This window comes from Plecotus auritus (assembly GCF_963455305.1).
Source record: "Plecotus auritus genome assembly, chromosome: 9".
Classification (NCBI taxonomy): Eukaryota; Metazoa; Chordata; class Mammalia; order Chiroptera; family Vespertilionidae; genus Plecotus; species Plecotus auritus.
Window position 1 is genome coordinate 3,598,830 of NC_137783.1, and position 26,846 is coordinate 3,625,675.

Below are 26,846 nucleotides of genomic sequence, written 5' to 3' on the forward strand. Positions count from 1 at the left end.
TGTGTGTGTGTGTGTGCACGGGCGTGTGTGTATGCATGTATGTGTGTGCACGGGCGTGTGTGTGTGTGTGTGCACGGGCGTGTGTGTGTGCATGTGTGTGTGTGCATGGGCGTGTGTGTATGCATGTGTGTGTGTGTGCACGGGCGTGTGTGTGTGCGTGTGTGTGTGCACGGGCGTGTGTGTATGCATGTGTGTGTGTGTGCACGGGCGTGTGTGTATGCATGTGTGTGTGCGCACGGGCGTGTGTGTATGCATGTGTGTGTGTGCACGGGCGTGTGCGTGTGTGTGTGTGCACGGGCGTGTGTGTGTGTGCACGGGCGTGTGTGTGCATGTGTGTGTGTGTGCACGGGCGTGTGTGTATGCATGTGTGTGTGTGCACGGGCGCACATGTGTGTATGCATGTGTGTGGGTGTGGGTGTGGGTGTGGGTGTGTGTGTGGGTGTGGGTGTGGGTGTGGGTGTGGGCATGTGTGGGGGGGCATGGGTGTGTGCGTGGGGGCGTGTGTGTGTGTCTGTGGGTGTGGGCATGTGTGTGTGGGGCGTGTGTGTGTGCGTGGGGGCGTGTGTGTGTGTGTGTGTGTGTGTGTGTGTGTGTGTGTTTCCTGGACCGGTCACCTCACTGAAGAGCCGGTTCTGGAGCCCAGGCTGTGGTGTCATGACCCCAGGAGCCCCTCTCCCGCTCCGGGAGGCTCAGCGCGGTTCCGCGGTTCCTGAGCTCAGTAAATGGGCTCCTCGTTTCTAATTCCACTTCCGTTTAAAATGACCAAGTCGCAGGCAATAGGGTGAAGGCCTGGGGGGCGGGGGGCCAGAAGGGGTCAATGCGGGGAAAAGAGGACACATGTAATGCTTTCAACAATAAAGATCTAATTTAAAGAAATTTAGAAAAAGCTTACAAGTTTTTAAATGACCAGGCATTCGTCACTGGCATCCTTTCAAGGCCATGAATGCTGACCCCCGGCCAGGGACGCAGCCTGCCTGGGCTGCAGCGGAGGGCGGGAGGGACCTGAGACCCCCTTCCCTCTCCCGCACGTCCTCCCCAGACACAGTCTCCTGCAGACGCGACTCTGGACTTTCCGTCCCGAAAATGCTGTGGGTGCCAGGCAGCCCTGCCCTCAGAAGGGGCCCCGCACGTGCCTGGAGGATGGAGAAATGAAGGGCTTCCCCCGTGAGCCGGAGCTGAGCAGAGCATCGAGCTGGGGAGCATGCGCTGGCAAAGGCAGGGCTCTGTCCGGAGGAACAGCAGAACCGTGTGCTATGGAAGCAGAGGTGGGGCGGGACGGGAAGAGCGGAGTGAGGGGGTCAGAGGTCAAGGTCAGCCGCTGAAAGCTGCAGAGGGTGCTCTGATGAACGTCACATGAAACGTCCCTTCCAACCTGAACCCTCCGCCGCCTCCCTCCCTTCCCGGGCTCCTGGGCAGCTGCCATTCAGCAATCGTCGGGGGAACACGCACCGCCCGTTCTGTGCTGGGCGCTGGCACACAGCCCCGGGCGGAGTCACAAACACGCGTGCCAGGCAGGTGGGGTCCATGGACCAGAAGAGCGGGGTGGGCCTGAGCTGGGAGGAGCAGGACCTGCCCCGGCCACAGGGGGCGCCCTTATCAGGGTGAACCCAGGCAGACGCCGAGAACACAGCCCAGGGGACATACCTTCTGAATTTTTTCAGGAGAGGCTGGGCATCGAGCTATTTCTGTGAGATGTACAATTTTAAAATGTGAACAACTGCACAAATACATATACACACATTTGCACGTGTGTGTGTGCGCATGTACTTGTTTTATGTCAATGTCTATTTTCTTACACCTGGTGAGTTGAACGGGATATGTTTCCTGGTTTCCTGGCGGCATTTGCTCTCTGAGCAGTCAGCTTCCCCCCGAATTAATGCATTTCTGGCTCATTTCTTTACTCCCATCCCCTGCCCTTTCTACAACCCAACTCCACTCCTCCGTCTCACTAGGATGACACATGCCAGTCCCCATGGGCACTGCCGAAGGTTCTGTGTCTACGTTCAGGCTCCCTTCGTTCATGGACGCAGGTCCCAGAGCCGTCAGCTACAGCAGTTGATTCACAGCATGGGGAACAGGTTAGACGGCAGGGCAGCCCAGGGCTCCCTCAGGGCCCAGCGCAGGGTCACCGTGAGAATGTCACGCTCTGACCTCTCCAGGGCAGCCCAGGTTGTGTCACCAGTGGAGAAAAAGGCAAAGAAAATAGGCAAAGGTGAGCAACTTGTTATATCTCGCAGAAATGAATGAGGTCAGCATGGCTCCAATGCAGGCCAGCTCTCCTGCAGCCAATCAGGCCAGCTCTCCTGCAGCCAATCAGGCCAGCTCTCCTGCAGCCAATCAGGCCAGCTCTCCTGCAGCCATTCAGGCCAGCTCTCTTCAGCCAATCAGGCCAGCTCTCCTGCAGCCAATCAGGCCAGCTTTCTTCAGCCAATCAGGCCAGCTCTCCTGCAGCCAATCAGGCCAGCTCTCCTGCAGCCATTCAGGCCAGCTTTCTTCAGCCAATCAGGCCAGCTCTCCTGCAGCCAATCAGGCCAGCTCTCCTGCAGCCAATCAGGCCAGCTTTCTTCAGCCAATCAGGCCAGCTCTCCTGCAGCTAATCAGGCCAGCTCTCCTGCAGCCAATCAGGCCAGCTATCCTGCAGCCAATCAGGCCAGCTCTCTTCAGCCAATCAGGCCAGCTCTCCAGCAGCCAATCAGGCCAGCTCTCCTGCAGCCAATCAGGCCAGCTCTCTTCAGCCAATCAGGCCAGCTGTCCTGCAGCCAATCAGGCCAGCTATCCTGCAGCCAATCAGGCCAGCTCTCTTCAGCCAATCAGGCCAGCTCTCCTGCAGCCAATCAGGCCAGCTCTCTTCAGCCAATCAGGCCAGCTCTCTTCAGCCAATCAGGCCAGCCCTCCTGCAGCCAATCAGGCCAGCTCTCTTCAGCCAATCAGGCCAGCTCTCCTGCAGCCAGTCAGGAAGCTTGAGGTCAATCAGAAGCAATGAGGACGTCCGGGATTGGGTGCTGTCCACCTACCTGTCTAAAATGCAGTTTCATAAAACAACATTTTCCCTTAAATTGTCTGAAGTTCTTGATGTAAAAAACAAACAAACAAAACCCCCACAAACCAGTCAACTAAGAAACCTATGCCTTTGTGGGGTCCTAACCTGATTCTTTAGCTTTAGAGCTAAAACCAGGATCATGCAGCGTCCGTCAGTGGGTGGGTAACCAAGTGTGAGCCCTCCACCCAAGGAGCGTGATTCCGAGTGGGAACGGAATGGCGTTGTGACGCACGCTGCAACGTGGGTGAACCTGGAGGACACGAGGTCAAGGTCAGGTGCTGTATGATTCCCCTTAGACGGAGTCCCTGGGGCAGTTACACCCGTAGGGACGGACATCACAACTGTGCTCGCCAGGGGCCGCGGGAGGGGCGGGGGGCGTTGGCGTTCAGTGGGGTCAGAGATTCCGTTTGGGAAGATGAGCGAGTTCGGCGAAGATGGTGGCGATGGTGGTACAGCGATGTGAATGTGCTTCATGCCACAGAACGTTTACACTGAAAAATGGTGAGGACGGTAGGTTTCATGTGTGTTTTCCCCTCATTACAAGACAGTGTTACTGGAGCAGGAACCTGAAGGCTACATCTCTGACCAGAAGGCCGAGAGACGCTAGGGGGTTTCTTACCTCCTCAGTCTAACAAATTCAACGGCTCTTCCATGACGTCACCCTGCGCCTGGCCCTCTGCCAGGAAGACCCCGTGAACTTGCCCGTGAACTGGAGAGGGAGGGCTCATTTCAGGAAACCGTCTCCACACGGTCGTTCAGAGCACCGTGGGCCCCTGTCCGTATCACCTTTGCGTACATGTCGGCTTTCCTGAATTCCGCGGTGGGGGTGCGTTCATCCCTAAGAATGGCCTCTGTCGGGATGATTTCATTCTTTCCCCTGAACTCTCTGTGAGGAAGCCCCCCAGGTCTGCCGGTCTCTGCCGCTCTGGAGACTGCTGAGGCGTAACACCTCCCCAATTCTTCTTGGCCTCTCTCCCTCTGGCCCCAAGGGCTTCCAGAACTCTGTTGATTTCTGAAGCTTCTTGTCACAACGCATCCCACCGGGGTGGGGGCCAGTCTTCCGCCTTCTGTGGCCTCAGAGCCCCAGTTTGGGGGCTGCAACCCGAGGATCCATCCTCCACGGCCCGGCCCCAAAGCCTTGCTGCCTTGAATGGTTGGAGGCCTCCTGGGCAGGCGCCCGGATTTCATTTTCTCCGGCCCTGGAATCGGAGGCCTCGGTACCATGTTATTCAGGGGGCTGCGGGAAGGGGGCGGGGGGCGGTCAGCACGTCCCACAGGGATTTTGTCTGTCCTCCCCTGCCTTTTACTTCCAGGCTTCCCAGCCTCACATCGGCCAGTCGACGGGCGGGCTGGGAGTGGCCGTGCCCAGAGCTGGGCCTGCCCGCCGGGGTGGGCAGCGTGAGCTGGGATGCACCCCAGCGCTCAGCACGTGCTGCTGTGTGATGTTGTTGGACACGGAGCTGGGATCCAGGGGTGGGCAAACTTTTTGACTCGAGGGCCACAATGGGTTCTTAAACTGGACCGGAGGGCCGGAACCAAAGCATGGATGGAGTGTTTGTGTGAACGAATATAAATTCAAAGTAAAGGAGCGGAGGGGAGAGCAAGAGAACCGGATAGAACAGCCGGATCCGGCCCGCGGGCCGTAGTTTGCCCACGGCTGGATTAGACAGTGTCATCCGTGCTTCGCCTGAGACAGAGACGGGGCAGAGCAGGCCTGTGAGGAGCTGGCCGGTGGCCACGGAGAAGCTCCCGGCGTGGACGGCAGTGGGGACTGTGTCCGCGTCCAGCCCTGTGCGCCGTGCTCCCAGGCTTCCGGCTCCGCGCCCCTGGGCTGTGTGCTCCCCTCCCTGCTCTGGCTCCTGTGAGGGAGGCCCCTTTCTCGTGACAAATGTCAGCACCACTGCTCGCCGCCGGGCTGCAGAGGAAGCTGGTACGGATGCCGTGTGTGTGGCCTCCCTCCACCGGAACCGCGTTTGTCAATAAAGCGACTCACTGTGTTGACACATCCTCGGGGAAGGGCCGTGTGTCCCCGGGACTGCGCCGGGGCCCACGGGAGTGAGGTGTTTGGCCCGAGAATGGGCTTTCTTTTTCTCAAAGCTCCAAAGGGTGTGTTTTCCTGTCCCTGAGGCATTTCCTTCCGCAAGATTCGTCACCCCTCCTTCCTCACCTGACCGACAGAAATGCACTCTCTGTTCTATCCATAACCTTTGCTGACCCCTGGAGGCGGTCGCCATTGGTGGTTCTGGCCTTGCTGACCCCTGGAGGCGGTGGCCATTGGTGGTTCTGGCCTTGCTGACCCCTGGAGGCGGTCGCCATTGGTGGTTCTGGCCTTGCTGACCCCTGGAGGCGGTCGCCATTGGTGGTTCTGGCCTTGCTGACCCCTGGGGGCGGTGGCCATTGGTGGTTCTGGCCTTGCTGACCCCTGGGGGCGGTGGCCATTGGTGGTTCTGGCCTTGCTGACCCCTGGGGGCGGTCGCCATTGGTGATTCTGGCCTTGCTGACCCCTGGAGGCGGTGGCCATTGGTGGTTCTGGCCTTGCTGACCCCTGGAGGCGGTCGCCATTGGTGGTTCTGGCCTTGCTGACCCCTGGAGGCGGTGGCCATTGGTGGTTCTGGCCTTGCTGACCCCTGGGGGCGGTGGCCATTGGTGGGTCTGGCCTTGCTGACCCCTGGAGGCGGTGGCCATTGGTGGTTCTGGCCTTGCTGACCCCTGGGGGCGGTGGCCATTGGTGGGTCTGGCCTTGCTGACCCCTGGAGGCGGTGGCCATTGGTGGTTCTGGCCTTGCTGACCCCTGGAGGCGGTCGCCATTGGTGGGTTGCCACCTGGCCCTCCACTGTAGTTGAAGATGAGAAGGAAGGAAATTGCCAGTCGGAGCCCCTGCTGGACCCGGTGTGACTGCGACGTCCCCCTGGAGGCTCCGCGGGTTTCTGAGAGGCCAGGTGTGTGGTGAGGCTTCGCCTCGAGGGGCAGGTGGCCCAATGAGGCAGCAGCGACCTGGGAGGTGGCTGGAGGGGTGCTCCAGTTGGCACCCGACAGAGCAACCCCTGGTGAGTCGGACAGAAGCTGGGCAGGGCCGGCGGAGCAAGGCCGTCCTTCATAGTCAGGGAGGGGCGGGCTCCTGTGTGTGAAGGCGAGTCCTTCTCGCTCAGAGTCCATAGTCTACATCAGGGTTCACTCCAAAGAGTTCACTCAACGCTACATTGGGCAAATGTATATGTGATGGAGAGTATCCTCAGAAAATGCCCTAAAAATGTCCTGTTCTCTACCAATTCACCCCCCCTCCCTCCTCACCCCTGGTGACCACGGATCATTTCTACTGTCTCGCTTGTCTTTTCCAGAATGTCATGTAGTGGGAATCACACACACGGGTATGATGTTTTGGGGTTGGCTTCTCTCCCTTCGTCATACCCACTTACGGTTTCTCCGGGCACTGTCGTGACTCGATAGCTCATTTCTCTTTGGGGCTGAATGATCCTGTCTTGTCTGGATGTTCCACAGTTTCTTGATCCGTTCTCCCGCGGAAGGACATCTCGATCACTTGCAGGTTTTGACAATTATGAATACACATCGGGATGCAGGTTTTCGTCTGAACATATTTCCAACTCCTTTGGCTAAATACCAAGTAGCACAGTTGCTGGGTCCTCGCTGTCTTTAGTTATGTAAGGACGTGACCAACTGTCTTCCTAACTGGCTGTACCCGTTTGCGTTCCCAGCCGTGGATGGGAGTTCCCGTTGCTCCACATCCTTGTCAGCACTTGGTGTTGTCCATGTTCTGGATTCGGGCCATCCTGACAGGTGTGTGGCGGTGCCTCAGGTTGCTTTAATTTGCATTTGCCTGGTACCACATGATGGGGAGTATCTCTTGCTATGCTTATTTGTCCTCTGTATATCTTCTTCAATGAGGTATCTGTTGGGGTCGTTTGCCCATTTTTTAGTGAGGTGGTTTATTCTTTTATTGTTGCGTTTTGAGAGTTCTGCGTATATTATTGATAAGAGCCCTTGATCAGATTTGTCTCTTGCAAATATTTTTCTTCCAGCCTGTGGCTGGCCTCCTCGTCCTCTTGATATTGTCCTTTGCTGAGCAGACATGTGTAATTGGATGAAGTCCGGCTTATGCCTTCTTTCATGAATCATGTCTTTGGTGTTGTGTCTAAAAAAGTCATCACCATACCCAATTATATACATTTTTCTCCCATGTTATGTTCTAGGAGTTTTCTAGTTTTGAGTTTTACAGTTAGGACTGTGATAAATTTGTGTTAATTTTTGCAAAGGGTGTAAGACCTGTGTCTACCTTCACTTTTTTATACGTGGATGTCCAGCTATTCCAGCACCGTTTGTTGGACATATTACCTTTTCTCCATCGCACTGCCTTTGTTCCTTTGTCAAAGATCAGTTGACACTATGTGCATCTATTTTTACGCTTTCTGTTCTGGTGACCTGTTTGTTTACTGACCATCTTAATTACTGGGCTTCGTAGGAAGTCTTGAAGCCTCGTAGTGCCCATCCTCCAACCTCATTCTTCTCCTTCAGTATCGAGTTGGCTACTCTGGGCCCCTTGCCGCTCTGTATGAGCTGTATCATCAGTTTCTCAATGTCCACAAACAGCCTGCTGGGATTTTGGTCGGGATTGCATTGAATCAATACATCAGGTTGGAAAGAACTGACAGCTTGATAATATTGAGTGTTTCTATTCCTGAACATGGAACATCTCTCCATTTATTTAGTTCTTCTTTTATCTCATTCATCAGAGTTCTGTCATTCTCCTCATAGATTTGCACAGTTTTGAAAAATTTATACCTAAGATTTTTATCTGGGCTGTGCTAATGTAAATGGCATTATGTCTCTAATTTAAAATTTCATTTGTTCATTACTGATATATAGAAAAGCAATTGACTTTTTTATGTTAACCTTGTGTCCTGCAACCTTGCTATAATTGGTTACTAGTTCTAAGAGGTTCTTCTTTTGTTTATCAATTCAGATTGCCTTCATAAATCGGTGAATAAAAACTGTTCTATTGCTCAGTTCCCAATTAGTGTGCCTTTTATGTCCTTTTCTTGTCTTATTGCACTCGCTAAGACTTCCGGTGCCGTGTTGAAAAGGAGTTGTGAGAGGAATCATCCTTTTCTTGCTCCTGATCTTAGTGGGGAAGCATCTAGTTTCTCACCCCTCGGCGTTGTGCTGGCTGTAGATTTTTTGGTAGATGTTCTTTACAACGTTAAGGGAGTTCCACTCTATTCTTCATTTGCTGAGAGTTTTTATCATGAGTAGGTGTTAGATGTTGTCAGATGGTTTTTCCTGTTTCTACTGACCTGGTCATGGGATGTTTCTTCTTTAGCATGTTGATGTGATGAGGTATGTTAATTGATTTTCATACCTAGAATTAATACCACTTAGCTGTGGTATATAATTCTTTTCATACATTGCTGTATTTGATTCACTAATATTTTGTTGAGGATTGTTACATCTGTGTTCAGGGGGAAATGGCTCTGTAGTTTTTTGTGATGTCTTTGTCTGACTTTGGTATTGGGTTAATTTTCAAGAGAGAATTAGGAAGTATTCCCTCTGTCTCTGTCTTTCCAGAGAGATTGTAGAGAGTTGGTATAATGTTTTTCTTAAAGTTGGGTAGAATTCACCAGTGACTCATCTTTGCCTGGTGCTTTCTGCTTTAGAAGGTTATTAATTTTTGATCCAACTTCTTTAATAGATACAGTCCTATTCAACTTGTCTAGTCCTCTATTTAAAAAAAAAAGAGAGAGAAATTCAGGTTAACTTCAGTTTGGGGCCTGAGTGAAACAGGAAAAGACACCCAGTCCATGCATTCACTCACTCACTCACTCATTCACTCACTCATTCACTCACTCATTCACTCATTCACTCACTCACTCATTCACTACTCACTCATTCACTCACTCACTCACTCACTCATTCACTCACTCACTCATTCACTCACTCACTCATTCACTCACTCATTCACTCACTCATTCACTCACTCACCCACCCACCCACTCACTCACTCACTCACCCACCCACTCACTCATTCACTCACTCACTCACTCATTCACTACTCACTCATTCACTCACTCACTCACTCACTCACTCATTCACTCACTCACTCATTCACTCACTCACTCATTCACTCACTCATTCACTCACTCACTCACTCACTCACTCACCCACCCACTCACTCATTCACTCACTCACCCACCCACTCACTCATTCACTCACTCACTCATTCACTCACCCACTCATTCACTCACTCACTCACCCACTCACTCACTCACTCATTCACTCACTCACTCATTCACTCACTCACTCACTCATTCACCCACTCACTCACTCACTCATTCACTCACTCACTCATTCACTCACTCATTCATTCACTTACTCATTCACTCACTCACTCATTCACTCACTCACTCATTAACTCACTCATTCACTCACTCACTCATTCACTCACTCATTAATTCCTGAATTTGCAAGGAAAGTGATTGTCACGCAGATTAGAAGCGTTAAGTTTATTACTGGGAAGATGTTTGTATTGAAGGCCACACTTTTCAAATGGCCTTAAGCACCTTCTTCATTGTGGTTTAAGGTGTGCCTCCTCTATGAGCTCATAGCCAAGATTTCTTTTTTTTTCACTCTTGTTTTTATCTTTTTTTAATATATTTTTTGTTTTCAGAGAGGAAGTGAGAGGGAGAGAGAGATAGAAACATCAATGATGAGAGAGAATCTTTGATTGGCTGCCTCCTGCAGGCCCCCTACTGGGGATTGCATATGCCCTGACCGAGAATCGAACCGTGACCTCTTGGTTCATAGGTCGATGCTCAACCACTGAGCCACACCAGCCAGGCTTGTTTTTATTCTTATTTCCCTTCTGATAACTGACTCTGAATCTTGAATGTAACCAGCCTTGCAGTGGCCAGGAGGAAGTCTTATTAGCTGGATGCTATTTTCATACTTTCTAGGTTCCATTTTTCCAACCTGTTCGGTTGCTCCCCACACTCTGTCCCAGTTATGACCCGATTTCTTTGCAGGACAGTCGAGACCCTGCATCCATGTGACCCAAGGATACAGACTTCTTATCTGCTCTTTCAAAAGGTCCTTCATCCACTTCTCCTGGCCCCGGGCCCTGCCTCCCACGCCTTGGCCCCGCTTCTCACCTTGTGCTTCTGCACCTGTCATAGCTGTTGTGGCTCCGTGGGGTCTCACCCCCCAGCTTCACCTGGTCCCCTCTGACCCTGAGCTCCTGGAGACACACACACACTCGTCTATTCACAGCTTCGCTCTGTGTCCCCAGGCCCTGCAGTAGGTCCCGTCAATGCGTGCACTTGTGGATTTGCCATCGGCCAGACGTCACTGGAATTCATGATCATGTAGCTCCATTAGCCCCAAATGCGAGACTTTCTCTGATAGAGAAACAAGGGGTCCCCACTCGCCCCCCTCTTTGCTGTGAGCGTGCATTCAGCCGGTGCCAACGTGTGGGTGTGGGGAGTCTTCCCCCCGCCCCCCCCCCACGTGCCCGGCCTCTATGTGGCCTTCTTCGGGGCATAGAAGTGCTTTCTTCAGCTTGCACAGGCAAGGACGCTTAGCATTCAGGGGCGACCCCAGCTGCAGCCTCGTTCCCCCCGTCAGCGGTGACAGCCCCCCCCTTTGGCGGGAGGAGAGAGGAAAACAGTGTGGGCCTGTGCGGAGCGGCTCGCGTGGAGAATGGGAAGTGCTTCCTTCCCCAGAGGCCTCTGTGGGCAGCCAGGCCGGGGAGGGTGTGGCCAGGGTCCGTCCAGCCCGCCTCGGGGCGCCCTCCCACCCAGACGCCTGGGGAGCATGTGGCCCTCAGTGCCCCCGTCCCCGTTTCTCAGGACCCTTGGAAGGCCGTGCGCCTGATTCCGGGTTTCGGTTCAGAGTGGATTTCCGTGGCTGGAGTGTCACCGCCACACGACGTCGGCGTCACTTCTTGCGAAGCTTCTGACGTTGGAACTTGCGTACTGACATGTTTATCATCCTCAAATGGCAGGAAATGGATGCTGCCCCCTGAAGTTTATCATCCTAAATGTCACCAGCCTGGCAGGGACCCTTCAAACACAAGGGAAGCGCTTCAGTTAGTGATTCCCATGGTAACTGATGAGCACCGCCCCACCCCCCCATTTCGGTGGCTATTTTAAGCCCTTACATGGATTTGCATCCCCGTGCAAATGTGCAGAAGTGTGGATGGCCCCAGCCATTTGGCTCAGTGGCTAGAGCTTCGGCCCGCGGACTGAAGGGTCCCGGGTTCGATTCCAATCAAGGGCACGTACGTTGGTTGCAGGCTCGATTCCTGGCCCCAGTCGAGGCATGCAGAAGGCAGCCGATCCCTGTGTCTCTTTCACATCGCTGTGTCTCTCTCGGTCTCTCCCCCTCCCTCCCTCTCTCTCTTAAAAAAAAGAAAAAAACACGTGCTCTCCGCTGGGATGTGGGCTTGTCTGGGATAAACTGTTCTCTGACTCCTGGCCGGGTGTTTGCAGAGGGAGGGGGGCCAGCTCCCCACCGAGTGCTCACAGACCTTCACTTGGGGAGCAGTCTCGGCTCCCCGCTGCCTTCCTGTTACACTTCACATCAAAACGTAAACGCGCACGTGGCTGCGTTCTGGATTCCTCTTGCAGTTACATAAAACACAAACATGCATGGGCTGTCGTGGCCAGAAATTAAATGACAAAACCGGCTCGGTGTGGGCTAAGTGGGGGGACCCTGAGCCACCAGACAGGCCTGGTTTAGTTTCAATGGAAGCGGGTTTGTCAGACACGTGGCTGCTCTTGAATGAGACTCCCCACTCTCCACAGGGCAGGCCAGGAGGGCGTGGCTGGTGCTGGCCGGTCGGGGACCCCATGGGAAGGCCGGGGACTGCGGGAGGGTGCGGCAGCGATCCCTGGGGCCTCCTGTCAAATTCCGGCGCGGCCTTCAGCTCCAGGCCGGTTCCCGGATTCCACTTCCGGAGCTTCCACCTTCGGGGAGACCCAGCCTGTGCTCAGTGAGCCCCTCTAGTCTTGGAATTTGCTGGTGAATCCTAGATCCCAGTTGGAGGTGAGGCAGGAAGATGGGATCGCGTGTCCCCAGCTGTGACGTTAGAGAAACGGTTGGCTTCTAGGAAGGGGTGTGCGGTGACCACGGAGCATGTGGATGAGGGAGCGTCCCGGCCAGTGTCCTTCCGCTGGGCACTGGGCCACGGCGCCCCCTCTTCCGTGGCCCTGGGCTGCTCCCCACGCAGCCTGTCTCCCAGGAAGTGATCCCTGACCGAAGCATAGGGGCCCGCTAACGTCGGGGGCGTCATTTCCTGAGAGCGTGGGGTCGGCTGCTGTGGTGTCCCCTCCGCCTCTTCCTGACCCCGTGACCTCCGGCAGCGGCTTCAGGGTCCTGGCGCCCACACCCCCGGATTGATTCCCCCAGCCTCGCATTTTCCCAGCATTCTTTCTCCTTCGCTGTAACTGCGTGCCCTCCCGTTCTCGGCCTCCGTGAGGACGCGTGACAGGGCTCAGTCCCGGTTATCACGCATTCCCATCAAGGACAGGAAAGGTCATCATGGGAGATGGGCCCCTGGCGGGAGTGTGGCCAGCGTGGCGCCCGGCAGACCGTCAGTGCCGCTCTGACTCCTGGGCACCTGGCTTCCCTCCCCCCGCCCCCCACCACGCCCGCCCCTCTCCTGGGCCTCACGGTCTCACCTTCGGAGTTCACAGGCTCCTTCACACAACACTGTGTCCTTGGATCAACCTCTGAAGCTGCCCGTGACCTCGTGTGCAGAGGCCATCGGAGTCCAGGGACGGTGCCGGGCCTGCCCAAGGTCACCAGCTGGCAAGGTCACCAGCCTGCCGCGGGGGCAGCGGGCAGGGCTCTGGCTTGGGGAGCGCCCACCCCTTGCCTTCCTTGCTCCCTCGGACCTGGATGACTGGGCAGACTACTGGCCAACCTGAGGCAGGTGAGGACCTGGGGTGCCCCGCCCTCCCCCCCAATCTGAGACCCACGCCCATCCCCTCTGACATCTGCATGTTGGTTGACCCAAATGCCTGGGATGATGCAGACGTTGGAAGCTGCTCAAGCCCACACATTTTAAGGTGATTCCTTGTGAAGAAAGAAAACACAGCCCTGGCCAGTTTTGCTCAGTGGTTAGAGCGCTGGCTGTCGGACTGAAGGCCCCCGGGTTTTCGGGGTGCGTGCGGGAGGCAACCAATCGATGCCTCTCTCTCACATGGATGTTTCTCTCTCTGTGCCTCTCCCCTCCCCTTCCACTCTCTCTAAAAGTCGATGGAAAATATTCCCGGGTGAGGATTTTAAAAAAAAGAAAGAAAACCCATTTTCCTTGAGAATACTGAGCGCACCACGGCCCCCTCCCTCCCCTCCCCCCGAAGAGGAGGGCTGACCTTGGCAGGTGGACGGACAGACTGCCAGCAGACATCGTGCGCCCGTGGCCGGGGCCTGCCCAGAACGGGTCACATGTTTGTGCTGTAACTCGGTTTTGTTCCCTGTTCGGTGGAGACTCTCGGCTGTTCTCTTTCAGGCAGTAGGACGCAGGTGATGCTCAGGCCGGTCCCCCACCCCACCCCACCCCACCCCATTTTAGAACCAGCCTCCTCTTCCTGCATCTCACACAGATTCTCTTTTTTTTTTAAAATAGATTTTATTGATATTTTACAGAGAGGAAGGGAGAGGGATAGAGAGCCAGAAACATCGATGAGAGAGAAACATCGATCAGCTGCCTCCTGCACACCTCCCACTGGGGATGTGCCCGCAACCAAGGCACATGCCCTTGACCGGAATCGAACCTGGGACCTTTCAGTCCGCAGGCCGACGCTCTGTCCACTGAGCCACACCGGTCAGGGCTCACACAGATTCTTCGTAGAGAGCTGATGGGTCAGATCAGCCGTCAGGTGGAGGGAGTCATTAAGCCAAAATGTTTAGGCAGGTCGGTCCCGCCCCTTTGCCGTTTGTCCAGGGTTGGTGGGAACTGGCATTTGAATCAACAGCATCAGTTGTTACTTTTAATTTCAGAAGCACGGTGTGCGCTTCCTCTCACTCTGGGTCCAGGGGAGCACGGGGCTTCTGAGTAATCACTTAACGCCATGGCTCAGGGTGCGGGGGCGTGGGCACCGTGGCTTCGCCCTGGGCCTCTGCAGCTGCTGCTGTTCACGGCTGAGGGTAAGGACAGCCACCAGCCCAGCCCTGCACGCGCAGGCTCAGCAGCCTGGCCTCGGGCCTCAGCCTCCTCACATTGACGCTCCGGAAAATGACACCTACGAACGGGGGTTCAGTGCCTGAGGCTGAGAGAGAAATCATTTTCTCTGAGGCTCAGGGAACATTTGTTAGAAGAAAAACGTCTTCTGAATCAGGCTTACAGTTGGGTCCCCATGAACATCATGCCCCCTAGAAGTCCGTCCTGGGTACCTTTCACAGCAGAACCCCAGTGGGAGGAGTGAAGCAGGCCTGGCTCTCCAGAAACCCACCCCGCTCGGCCCCATTCACCCAGGCGGGGCGAGGAGAGACAGTGTCAGGTAGCGTGTGATCAAGGTGCTGGCACAGGTCAGCAAGGAGGCACTGCAGTACTTGGGTGAGGGCGCTGCCACCTGAGTTGCTCCTCTAGCCCACCTCTCTCCTGCCTGGCCCAGGCGGTGGAGACATGCAGGTGTGTTCAGGCTTCGTCACCAGGGCCCTCCCTACGGGCGCCGACCTCGAGGGTGAGTTTCAGAGAATCGCCTGGAAGGAGAGAATGGTCCTCGGGCGTGTTTGGGCAGCAGCAGGTCCGGAGTCACAGCATTTTTGCTCCTCGTTGATGGCACCGTGACGTCATTCACCCGTCAGCCCAGGGCTCCGGACGCCTCCCCGGGCCAGGCGCTGTCCCATGCTCGTGGCCATTTCTCTCTGGTGTGACGTGGCCCTGTGCGTATGTTATAAAATTACAGCTCCACGCGGGTGGGGAGCCCACGGTGGCCCGCCGGCCCTGGCTTTTCCCTGAGTGGGTGATTTTATTTCAGCCCTTGATCCCAGGCCGCTTACCGGCAGACAAGCAGGCGTGGCGAACAGTGATCACATTACACCAACTGATCTCCTTCTTCTGCAGACGGGAAGGTGTCGAGCGTGATGTTTGTACAGAGTCCTGATGCACCGCGAGGGGCCCGCGTTTCCCTGGCACGGTGCCCGTCCTCCCGGCCAGGATCCGGGCCCTCCAGGAGGGGAGGGAACTGGCCAGCACTGTCTTGGGTCACGGCTGAGCTGACTCAGTTTACCGCAGTCAAATGGAGTGGGGTGGGGTGGGGCAGGTCGGAGCCAAGAGCCAGCACCCAGGAAGCAAGAGAATAGGTCTGTGGGGTTCTGCGCGGGGACCCTGTCTGAGAGGAGCGTGTGGCACCCTGAAGCAGACTTGGTCACAGGGGTGTCACTAAAACCGGGACAGGGCGGGCGGGCTCACGGATGACCCCTGGTGAAGTGGCCGACTTCCGGGGGTGGCATGCGGAAGAAACATCACCTGCTGACCGGCCACGGGCTCCTGGGCCTGGACCGTCTGTGCCCCGTTACCGAGTGGACGGCTCCATGGGTCACAGCTGTCCTGTGATTGGCAGCTTGGTACAGTTCCGGCAGCATCTACCGGAGCCCTCGCGGGTTCTGGGGGAGCGGGGGCGGGGGGCGGAGAGAAGGGGGCACAGGGCCTTTGCTGAGCAGCTGCCACGAGTAATTCCTAAACGGTGCCCCCCGATTAGAAGTCCAGCTTGTGGGTCACAGACTGGCCAAGTGGTTGCTTGAGAAAATGGGTCTTTTTGCTGCATTAGCAGCGTTGTTTTAAGGGTCCCTCCCGCCCCCTTTCGAGGTGGCGTGCTGGCTGCAGGGCGGGCAGCAGAGGACTCGCCCCACTCCTGTCCTTGGTGGAGGTTCCCTCCCCGCTGGGTTCAGCAGCTCCTTCCAGAGCTTTCCCTGCCGTAGAGGTACAGGCGTCCACAGCTTGGCTGATGCCCGGAAGGTGAAACAGGAAACCGAGAGACGTGGCGGAGGGGGTCCTGGGCCTCTGAGCCCAGGTGAGCCAGGCTCCCGCACTCTCCCGCCGCCTGACTTACCGCCTGGAAGCGGTGACCTTGCCTGGAACTGGGGCAGCGCTGGGCCCTCATCGCTGAGGGTCCCCCCTCCCCGTGCACTGGGGCCTGTGGGGGGGCCTCTTGTGTCCTCACGGGCAGTGATGACCTTCCCTTCGGACCATCCGTCTAAACCAGTGGTCGGCAAACTGCGGCTCACGACCCGCATGCGGCTCACTGGAGTGAATCGGCCGAGTCCTGTACTCGAGGGCCACTGCCGGGTAGTGAACGACGCCCCTCGCTATCCCGAGAGCCCTGACCCACTGAGCAGGACGGCTCAGGTCTGTTGGGAAATGTGGCACCAAGAGGGTGCAGCCAGGACAGCTCCGCGCTGGGTCCCGGGAGGCTGCTTCGGGGTCAGAGTTCACGCCCTTTCCTTGCACTGCCTGACCTTTCCTGTGTACCTGGCTGTATGCCGTCACCCCGCCATGATGCTCACATTCGAGGTGCACTCGGCACGCAGGAGCATGCATGCAGACGTCTTTTTAAATGGGAGGGTGCGTCCCCACATTTCCCAACGGCTGCTGCCCAGTCATTGGAATGAGGAGGCGTAGATACGGCCTCCGCCGCGCACACCCCGCCCGCTGGGATGGCTGTGGTGCTGCGGCCCGAGGCTGGGTGAGCAAGAGGCCTTCCTGCTGCCTGAACGTGGAGACATTGCCCCGCTCTGCCCACCTCAGCACCGCACACAGGAGGAAGAACTGCAGTTTCCCGGATGGAGCAGTTCCGAGGGGGTGGTTCTAAGTGCTGGCGTCGTGTTTTGTTCTTTGCAAGGCTGGCCGCACAGTGATGTGGTCTTTCCTTATCTGGTGAGGGATCCGGACCAGACCCTGCAGCGAGGCCACTTCCTGTAGGAGCACCAGCCCCAGCCAGCGCCTGGCCTGGCCTGCCCGCCCCCAGCCACCCCCTAGCCTGGCCTCCCCGCCCCCAGCCACCCCCAGCCAGCACCTGGCCTGGCCTCCCCGCCCCCAGCCACCCCCAGCCAGCACCTGGCCTGGCCTCCCTGCCCCCAGCCACCCCCAGCCACCCCCTGGCCTGGCCTCCCCGCCCCCAGCCACCCTCAGCCACCCCCTAGCCTGGCCTCCCCGCCCCCAGCCACCCCCTAGCCTGGCTTCCCCGCCCCCAGCAACCCCCTAGCCTGGCCTCCCCGCCCCCAGCCACCCCCTAGCCTGGCCTGGCCTCTCTGCCCCCAGCCAGCACCTGGCCTGGCCTGGCCTCTCCGCCCCCAGGTGATTTCCCCTGCTCCGTGCCCTCACACCACCTCTCTATGGTCCAGCTGGGCATTCTCCCGGGTCTGGTCTCTGGAAGCCGGTGATGGTGCCTGTGTGCCCAGCCAGACCTCCGCGGCCAGCTGGCCCAGGCCTCTGTGAGCCAGGCATCTCCTGCCCACTCACCACCTCCACAGGAAGTATGTGGCCCACCTGGGCCTTTCCAGATCTTTCTGGCGCACAGACCACAGGGGAGCCCTTTCTAGAGTTAAGAGTTCTCCAGGGGCAACGTCGCCCCGAACAGGCTGTGCCCCACCATGAAGGTGAAGAATTACAGGGGAATTCTCTTAGGGGAAAGGACGGACAGATGTCACGACAGTGTGGGCTGGATTCCCTCGTGGGCTTCCCCATTCGGCCCAGCCACGCGGGGTCTCAGCGACCCTGCCTTAGGGTCCCCACTGCCCATTGCCCTGCTCTGTGCGACACCAATCAGGTCTCAGTCTTATCTTTAAAATGGGACTCAACTTGCCCGGCTGCTGTGGCTCCGTGGTTGAGCATTGACCTATGAACCAGGAGGTCACGGTTCAATTCCCAGTCAGGGCACATGCCCAGGTTGTGGGCTCGATGCCCAATGTGGGGTGTGCAGGAGGCAGCTGATCAATGATTCTCTCTTGTCACTGATGTTTCTGTCTCTCTCTCCCTCTCCCTTCCTCGCTGAAATCAATAAAAATATATTTAAAACATAAAAATAAAATTAAAAAATATGGGACTCCACCAGCTTCCTAGGGTTGACTGTGGGCTGTGGGAGAGACAACATCAGCAGCCGCTGAGGCACTTGACCGACCATCAGTCTAACAGCTTCTCTGCTTCCTATTTTTGGAGGACGGTGCTGCCCCAGTAAGACCAGGGACCTCTCCATTGCGGAAGGACACTGTGCAAGCTCCTCAATGCCACCCCCGCCCCCTCCAGGAGCCGTGTGTCCACGGGGCCCACCCTCCCCTCCCCCATTGTGGAATGTGCTCATTTCACCTTTTTCAATGTTTCGCTCCATTGCGTGCAGCCATCTGCACCAGGCCCGGCTGGCGGTAGAGGGTCCGCTGGCTGGTGGTTTTTCTCGACTTCTCTACTGAGAGAAGCTGCTGCTTGTGGTTTCTCGCTGACATGTGTGCGCCCCAAGCCGATACCATGTGTGATCTATTAGTAGAGCCCGCCGTTCCGTGTATTCTTGCTTTAACCAAATAACACGGGGGATGGGAGGTAGAGGAGGGCAAAGGGGGGATAAGTGGTGATGGAAGGGACGTGACGTGGGGTGGTGGACACACAACACAGTGTACAGAGGACGTGTTATAGAATCGCACCCCTGAAACCTATAGAGTTGTATTCACCAATGTCACCCCGTGACATGCAATAAAAAAGAGAGAGAATGAAAACAACACAGCATCAGTTCAAGGTTTAATGTAAAAGTATGGGTTGTGTTTGATGGACATGTGGCCGATGGTGCTCATTCATCCATTTAGCCAGCCCATCTGGTTCTCACGCGACTGGGGTTTTCCTTGGGGTTCGCAGTCTGGCCGGCAGCCCTGCTTCTGCATGTGATAGGCTTCGGCTTGTCACTGGTCCTCTATCATGCTGACATGACTCAGCATTTCATGCTAGCGTGACTCAGCGTTGTGTGGAAGGTCGTTTTTAGCATTTCTAGGGATCCTGAAATATTAAGGGTTCCTTCCGCTCCTGGCTTGTCCCATGCTTGGTCCCAGGCAGACACCACAAGTCACTCCCTCCAGCATCTTCCCAGATTCTTTCTGGGGGATCGGTAGGGGTAGACTCTTATAATAGGTTATTCTTACAAAAAAGCAGTTCTCCGTCCTCCAGGGATCACCACAGTGCCCCTCACCTTCCTGCCACTTGCTGTGTTACCCTGGGCTCCATTGCACTCTGGGAAACCTGTGACTTCATGTTACCCACAGGTAGATTCCCAGTTGCTTTTTTGTAGATTCATTGGAATTTGCTATGTAGGCATTCATGCTATTTGAGAATTAAAATAGTGTTATTTTTTTCTTTCCAATTTCTATGTCTTTCATTTATTTTTCCTGTCTTATTGCATTGACTAGGACTTCCAGTACAATCCTATATAATAAAAGGCTAAAATGCAAATAGACCGAACCGCAGAACAACCAGTTGCTATGATGTGCCCTGACCACCAGGGGGCAGATGCTCAGCGCAGGAACTGCCCCCTGGTGGTTAGTGCTCCAGAAACCAGGCTGGCTAGCACAGTGGTGGTGGCGGGAGCCTCTCCCACCTCTGGGGCAGTCGGACATCCCCTGAGGGCTTCCGGACTGCAAGAGGGTGCAGGCCGGGCTGAGGGGACCCTCCCCCCCGCCCCCCCAGTGCATGAATTTCATGCACCGGGCCTCTAGTGTTAAATATGAGTGGAGAAAGTGGACATCCTTGCCTTATTCCCAGTAAGGGGGGCGGGGGCATTCAGTCTTCCACCATTAAGAATCATGTTAGCTGTGGATTTGCCCAAGTAGATTTAAAATTCCTTAGTAACCAGAACTGTTACTTTCACTTCTTTAACTCTTAAACCTACTTCACGGGTCAACTTTTCAGTTAATACAACCTGTTACAATTGTGTAGAGCCTTTTTTGTCTTTGCTTTAAAATAACGTGGCCTGGCCATGACTAACATAAGAAGTAGTCTGTTTTGGTGGAAAAATCCATGTCCTGCGCTAGACATTTAAAAATAGTGACTATCGATTTCCTTGTCTCCCAGTGCACATATGCGACGGCAACCGAGCATGTCTCCAGCCATGGGCTAAGAGCAGGCTGAGTGCCACACTGGCCACTCATGCAAGAACACGGGTGTTGTGTCTGCCACCTGAGGAATGGATAAACAAAATGTGGTCTGCTCAGGCAAGGGAATCATCCTCATCCACGAAAAGGAAGGAAGTACTGGGACATCCTGCAGTGTACTAAGTGAACGCAGCCAGCCGCACATGTCACATTGTAGGGTCCCATGTATATGGAACTAGAGGCCCGATGCACGAAATCTGTGCAAGAGGAGGCCTTCCTTCCCCCGGCTGCCGGCACTGGCTTCCCTCTGGCACCCGGGCCCGGGCTTCCCTCTGGGACCCGGGGTTCTCTCACAGCTCCTGCTTCGTCCAGAAGGTCATCTGGAAGGTTGTCCGGAAGGATATCCGGTCTAATTAGCATATTACACTTTTATTATTATAGACTAGAGGCCCGGTGCACAACATTCGTGCACTGGGGGTGGGGGTCCCGCAGCCCGGCCTGCGCCCTCTCACAGTCTAGGACCCCTTGCTCCTTACCGCCCACCTGCAGCGGAGGCGGGAGAGGCTCCTGCCACCACCGCTGTGCTCGCCAGTCGTGAGCCTGGCCTCTGGGCTGAGCGGTGCTCTCTCTGTGGGAGCGCACTGACCACCAGGGGCCAGCTCCTGGGTTGAGCATCTGCCCCCTGGTGGTCCGCACATGTCATGACCGGTCATTCCACGGTTCTTCGATTTGCATGTTAGGGTTTTATTATATAGGATGTCCAGAATAGGCGAATCCATAGCCAGCAAGTAGATCCGTGGTTGCCAGGGCTCATGGGGTAGGGAGAAAAGGGGCTGGGGTGGGGAGTGGGGCCGGGGAGTTTATGAATGAAAAGGCATGGGGGTTTTGGGGGGATGATGAAAATGTAGAATGAGATAATGGTGATGGTTATGAAACTCAAGAATACGCTGAAACTCATTGAATTATATACTTTGAATGGGTGGATTTTATGGTATGTAAATTATACCTCAATAAAACTGTCTTTAAAAGAGCATTAGAGTTAAATTGTGGGGAATGAGGAAGCCGAACGGTGATTAACTGGGGTGAGGGGATACCCCAAGCAGGTTTTAAGTGGGTGTCTCTAGGGAAAGTGGGCTGAGGGGATGCCTCAGGGGGAGGGCCGTTGTGGGCTGCAGAAGGAGCAGCTGACTGATGGGGCGCCTTAGGGGCTAGCGGGCAAGCTTTTCAGATCTCCGTCAGCCACCACCTCCACCATCAACCAACAACCAGGGAGTCCAGGAGAGTTTGGGGAAGGACCCTTTTGAAAGCTGATGATTTCAGCAAAAAGCATTTATGGTCCTGAAGATAAAAAGCCTCAGGGAGACCCGAGCAGTGAAGCAAACGTGGGCACGTTCAACCCCCGGTGTAGAGAAAGAAGTGGCAGCTGAGCTTATTAACCAGGAAACTGACCCTTTCTTTCTCTTTCTTTTTCAGACTATAGCCCGCCTTGGCCCTGGGTGAGTACACGTTTATCAAAGCTATTTTTGATGTGGAGTCAGCTGCCGAAAAACAACGTGTGGGGTTTCACTGCTGGAGGAAACTCCTCTTCCAGAGAAAGAAGGCCCTCTGGCAGCGTGTTACGACTGAGGTCTACGCCTTAACGTGCTCGAACTGGCTCGTACCCCACTACTTTTACTTTTTGTTGTTGTTGTTGTTTGCATTTAAAGTCTGGCTCAGCTGCTCGGGGTCCTGAAATGTATTGCTGAGAACAGTCTCCACAAGCTTTCCTTTCGCTGCCTTGTCCCGACTCTTAAAGGGGCCTTGTCTCATCTCGGGGGCGTCCCTTCGATGCCGGTTAGGAGCCCAGGCACGCAGTCGCATCGGTGGTCATGGCTCCTTACATGCTCTGCGGGGGGCGCAGCTGCCGACAAGGAGCTTTTCTGGCCTGCGCTTCCGCCTGTTTGCTTTGTAAAGCTGTTGTCGCCACGTAATTGTGTGCCTTTCGACGTGCAGGCCGCTGGGCATGGTCTCGATGTCTTCGTATTTAGACAGAGAAGCACCATCCCCTTGTTGTGTTCTGCTCAACCGGTGGAATGGGGTTCCGTCCCCCTCAGGAGATTGACGGAGGAGCGTCAGAGCTGCCGCAGTGGCCGCAGCACGCGGGCAGGCGGCACCTGGTCTGCCGCGGAGGAGACCTCGCTTTCAGTGAGGCCTTGCGTGAGGGGACCAGACGTGGGCAGCCAGGAGTCCTTATTTCCTGAGTGCCTCACCGGGTTTGACGCCTGCACTCTGCCCTGGATGAGCCTGCGCCAGTGGGGCCGTTCTTGTGCCCTGGCTGGCTTTCTCTTGTGGGGCAGGCCCTCCGGGGTGCTCCTCCATCTGGGCATGAACGCTTATGGTCCTTCCTGGGGTGATGAACTGGGCATTCCTGGGGTGATGAACTGGTCGTTCCTGGGGTGATGAACTGGTCCTTCCTGGGGTGATGAACTGGGCATTCCTGGGGTGATGAACTGGGCATTCCTGGGGTGATGAACTGGTCCTTCCTGGGGTGATGAACTGGTCCTTCCTGGGGTGATGAACTGGGCATTCCTGGGGTGATGAACTGGTCGTTCCTGGGGTGATGAACTGGTCCTTCCTGAGGTGATGAACTGGTCATTCCTGGGGAGATGAACTGGGCATTCCTGGGGTGATGAACTGGGCATTCCTGGGGTGATGAACTGGGCATTCCTGGGGTGATGGACTGGTCCTTCCTGGGGTGATAAACTGGTCGTTCCTGGGGTGATGAACTGGTCGTTCCTGGGGTGATGAACTGGTCCTTCCTGGGGAGATGAACTGGTCGTTCCTGGGGTGATGAACTGGTCCTTCCTGGGGAGATGAACTGGTCGTTCCTGGGGTGATGAACTGGGCATTCCTGGGGTGATGAACTGGTCCTTCCTGGGGTGATGAACTGGTCCTTCCTGGGGTGATGAACTGGTCGTTCCTGGGGTGATGAACTGGTCGTTCCTGGGGTGATGAACTGGTCGTTCCTGGGGAGATGAACTGGTCATTCCTGGGGTGATGAACTGGTCCTTCCTGGGGAGATGAACTGGTCCTTCCTGGGGAGATGAACTGGTCGTTCCTGGGGTGATGAACTGGGCATTCCTGGGGTGATGAACTGGTCCTTCCTGGGGTGATGAACTGGTCCTTCCTGGGGTGATGAACTGGTCGTTCCTGGGGTGATGAACTGGTCCTTCCTGGGGTGATGAACTGGTCGTTCCTGGGGTGATGAACTGGTCGTTCCTGGGGTGATGAACTGGTCGTTCCTGGGGAGATGAACTGGTCATTCCTGGGGTGATGAACTGGTCCTTCCTGGGGTGATGAACTGGTCCTTCCTGGGGTGATGAACTGGGCATTCCTGGGGTGATGGTTATTGGTGGGCTGTTGCTCTCATGAAGGAACGGCAACCATAGTCAATGATGTCAGGAACGAGAACAGGGACGTCTGCCTGTGCGGCCTCTCAGCCGGTTGTGTTGTCCACTGTCTCTGTCGCATCATCATTGGCCGCTGTCCGTTCTGAATGACAGGCTCCCCTTGGGCAAGTGCCGGCCGTGGGACCAAAGAGAAGGTCATTACTGGATAGAGACTCCGTTACAAGGAGTCGGCAATCCCTGTTGCCTCCGCGTCCCAAGCCAGAGGTACCGGCTCATCCACGCGGGTTCGAATGGACAGATAACATGCTCATCAAAAGCAGTGGGTCCCCACCATGCTGGGATGAAATTCCCGAGAGTCAGACCCCACCGACTGGTCTTCTTCCGCAACGCAGGCAGATTCTGATGGTTCACCGGGTCTCACCTTGGCTCTCTCCACACCCAGTCCTGCCACCCACCCCCTCTGGGACCACCTGGCCTCTTGGCTCGTTGACCTGTGGCCATGAGTGGGCAGCAATTCAAAGCCAGCGCCAGACTCACAAGTTCGTCCACAGGGCAAAGGTCCCTGAGCATCATCCAGGAGTCCACGTCTTACCTCTGTTCCCACCACAGGCCCTTGGGAGCCAGAGCAGCTTTGGGCAGCACGGCCCTCTCCTCGGGCCCATCCTTTGCCTCCATTTCCGAGAGGGGATTTCTGCTTTGGGAAGCTGGGGTCCTGGAGTGAAGGTGCTCCTGATCCAAGGAATCTCTCTGGAATCCTGACCCGCCGCCTCTGGAATCTGCCTGCTGGGCCTTGGGACAGAACATCAGACTGGTTTTTCGCCCACGGCATTTCCATTGCTAAACATTTGAGACTTGGTCCAGAGCTTCCGGATTTCAGCTAGCAGAAAAGAATTCATTTCTAATTTGTGGAATTAGAAACTTGCTTCTGAGTCAAATAGCTCACCCTGGCCTGGCTGGTGGCTCAGTGGTTGAGCGTCGGCCCACGAAGCAGGTTCGATTCCCGGTCAGGGCACATGCCTGGGTTGAGGGCTTAGACCCCAGTAGGGGATGTGAAGGAGGCAGTCAGTCCATGATTCTCTCTCATCACTGATGTTGCTCTGTCTCTCTCCCTCTCCCCTTCTCTCTCTCTGAAATCAATAAAATAAGATAAAAAATAACTCACCCTGTAAGCATCCTGAGAATGGAGACTGTCCTCAGCCTCGGTCCACACGAGGAGGGCTGGCTGCACAGGGAGCCCACAAACTGTGCCCACCTCCTTTCCCCCCATCTGTCAATCATCACGTCCTAGGATTATGGTGACACTGAAGTGAGGTGACTCAAAGTAAGCACGGAACGTTGCTATTATTAACATCATCACCAAAGTATGACAATTGCTTTCAACTGTTAAAGAAGGCGTTTACCCGGGTAGCAGTGTGTATGCCGGGACTCCGTGGAGAGCAATAGGGCTTTCCCTTCCTAGCAATGATCCCTCACCTTCCATTAAATAAACCAATACTATGCTAATACTTGAATGTTTTTAAAGAGTCAAAAATGTTCCCAGTTAAACTGGATTCAGAGGAGTCTTTTCAGCACAGCCACTCATTCTCATATTTTTCCTTTTTTTAAAAAAAAAACAACTGTATTTAACAATAAACTTCGGAAGTAATGCTATAGTTCTTATCAATCATCTGATATGACCACAGTTCCCTCACAGGGAGACTGTTTGCAAGTCCGTGGCTCTCAGTATTTAAATAATGCGATGGAATTTCAGAATGAAGACTGTATGAAGGCACAGAACTCAGGTTGAAATATTTGCTCCAGGCTATTTGAGGCGTTACATGGTGTCTTGACTATTTCACTTTGGTTCATGGCAGTACCAAAGGAATAAAAGAAAACTAAATTAAGTGCTACTATTAAATGATACAAATTTGATTTTAAATTTAACCAGGAATGTTCATTCACCAGCCTTGTCCGGAACGCTCCGTGCTGCTTCCTCCATCCGTTTCAACACGGGTGACTTTTGTCCTCCGAGTCATTTTTCCTCCTTGAACTTGGTCTGCATGGCCACCGTGGCAGAAAAAAAAAAAAAAGAATCTGAAAGCTTTTCAATGAAGTGTGTTCTGCAGCGGCCGGACGACCACTCCGCCCCCGGCCGCCTCGGCCAGGCTCGTTCCTGTGACCCACGGCGCTCCACGCCTGCGCTGAGCCTGCAGAAAACCGTGGGATGTGCGCAGCACCGACGATCTGAAAACTCGCCACGACATCCGGCTCGGCTTCCTTCCTCTGCCGGTCCCGGGGCTTTTATTAGCATCCTTGGATCCCACGGGTTTCCTTTCTGAGCAAAAAGCCTTTCTCCCACCAGAGCAGTGAGTCGCCTGGAGACTGGGTGAGAAGAAGCCGCCAGCCACCTAGTAGAATGTTTCTGGATCTGCTGGTGACAGACAGACTCATCCTTCTACTTCCACTTCCATTCCACCCCCAGGAAAGTCCCCACATTCTTCCAAGACGCCCCAAAAGAACTCAGCTGCGTAATGGTTTGTCAGGCACCAAGGCCTGGGCACGAGCAGTCACAGTTTCCCCTGGCGGGGGGGTGGGGGCCCAGGACACAGCTTCCCTCTATAAACCCACGCCCGGCCCCAGCTCCCAGCAGACCCAGCTCGGAGCCGGAATCCTCCTTCCAGAGACCCCGTGGCAGCCACAGGCAGGAAAACATGGATTGTCGCCGGCCGGGATGGTCCCCCGGGGCCGCCCCAGGAGCACGAGAGGTAAAGGGAAGCTCCGAGGAGAGCCTTCTTGTGAGGGTTTATGTGGGGGTTGCAGGTGATAAGGCATGTAGATGCACGCTCCAGAACTCCGCGGCTGGGAAGCTCCGGGGAAGGGAGAAACTGGCCAGCAGCGGGTGAACCTCGCCCAGCCCAGCAGGAAATCTGGGTGTGGCCGCAGGAAACCCTGTGGTCCCCGCTCCGCCAGGCACTGCCTGAGCTGCTTGCTGGCTGTCAGGCCGCCAGGAACCCTGGGGCAGGCCCGCCTCGGAGGAAAACAGTCCCCGACCATTGTGGGGCCCTGGGCTGCCCGCACACATCAACACCCCACCCCCGTGAAGCCGGACATTTCCTATTTCTATCATCCAAACACCCTCCCATTGTCCGTAACAACAGGACCCGTGAAATGCACTGTGGGCCCCAGGACGTGGTGAGAAAGTGGGAGGTGCCAGGGCAGGGGTCAGGGAGCTGGTGGCCGGGGGGCCTGTGTTCAGGGCCACGGGGCGGGGCCGGCGTGCCGGGTGCAAGGCTGTCCTCACCTTGTAGGAGCTGATGGTGTCATCAGCTGCAGGCCCGGCGGACCCCCAGGAGGCG

At 55.6% G+C, this 26,846-nt stretch overlaps 1 protein-coding gene across 1 annotated transcript in view; it reads left to right on the forward strand.

Moving 5' to 3' along the window:
* The window catches only part of PTPRE (protein tyrosine phosphatase receptor type E), a 115,345-nt gene that overhangs the window by 22,844 nt on the left and 65,655 nt on the right, over positions 1-26,846 (forward strand). Inside the window, exon 2 of the mRNA XM_080642877.1 lies at positions 21,596-21,618. The gene's annotated coding sequence lies outside the window, so the exon portion shown is untranslated. The remainder of the gene's footprint in view (positions 1-21,595; positions 21,619-26,846) is intronic.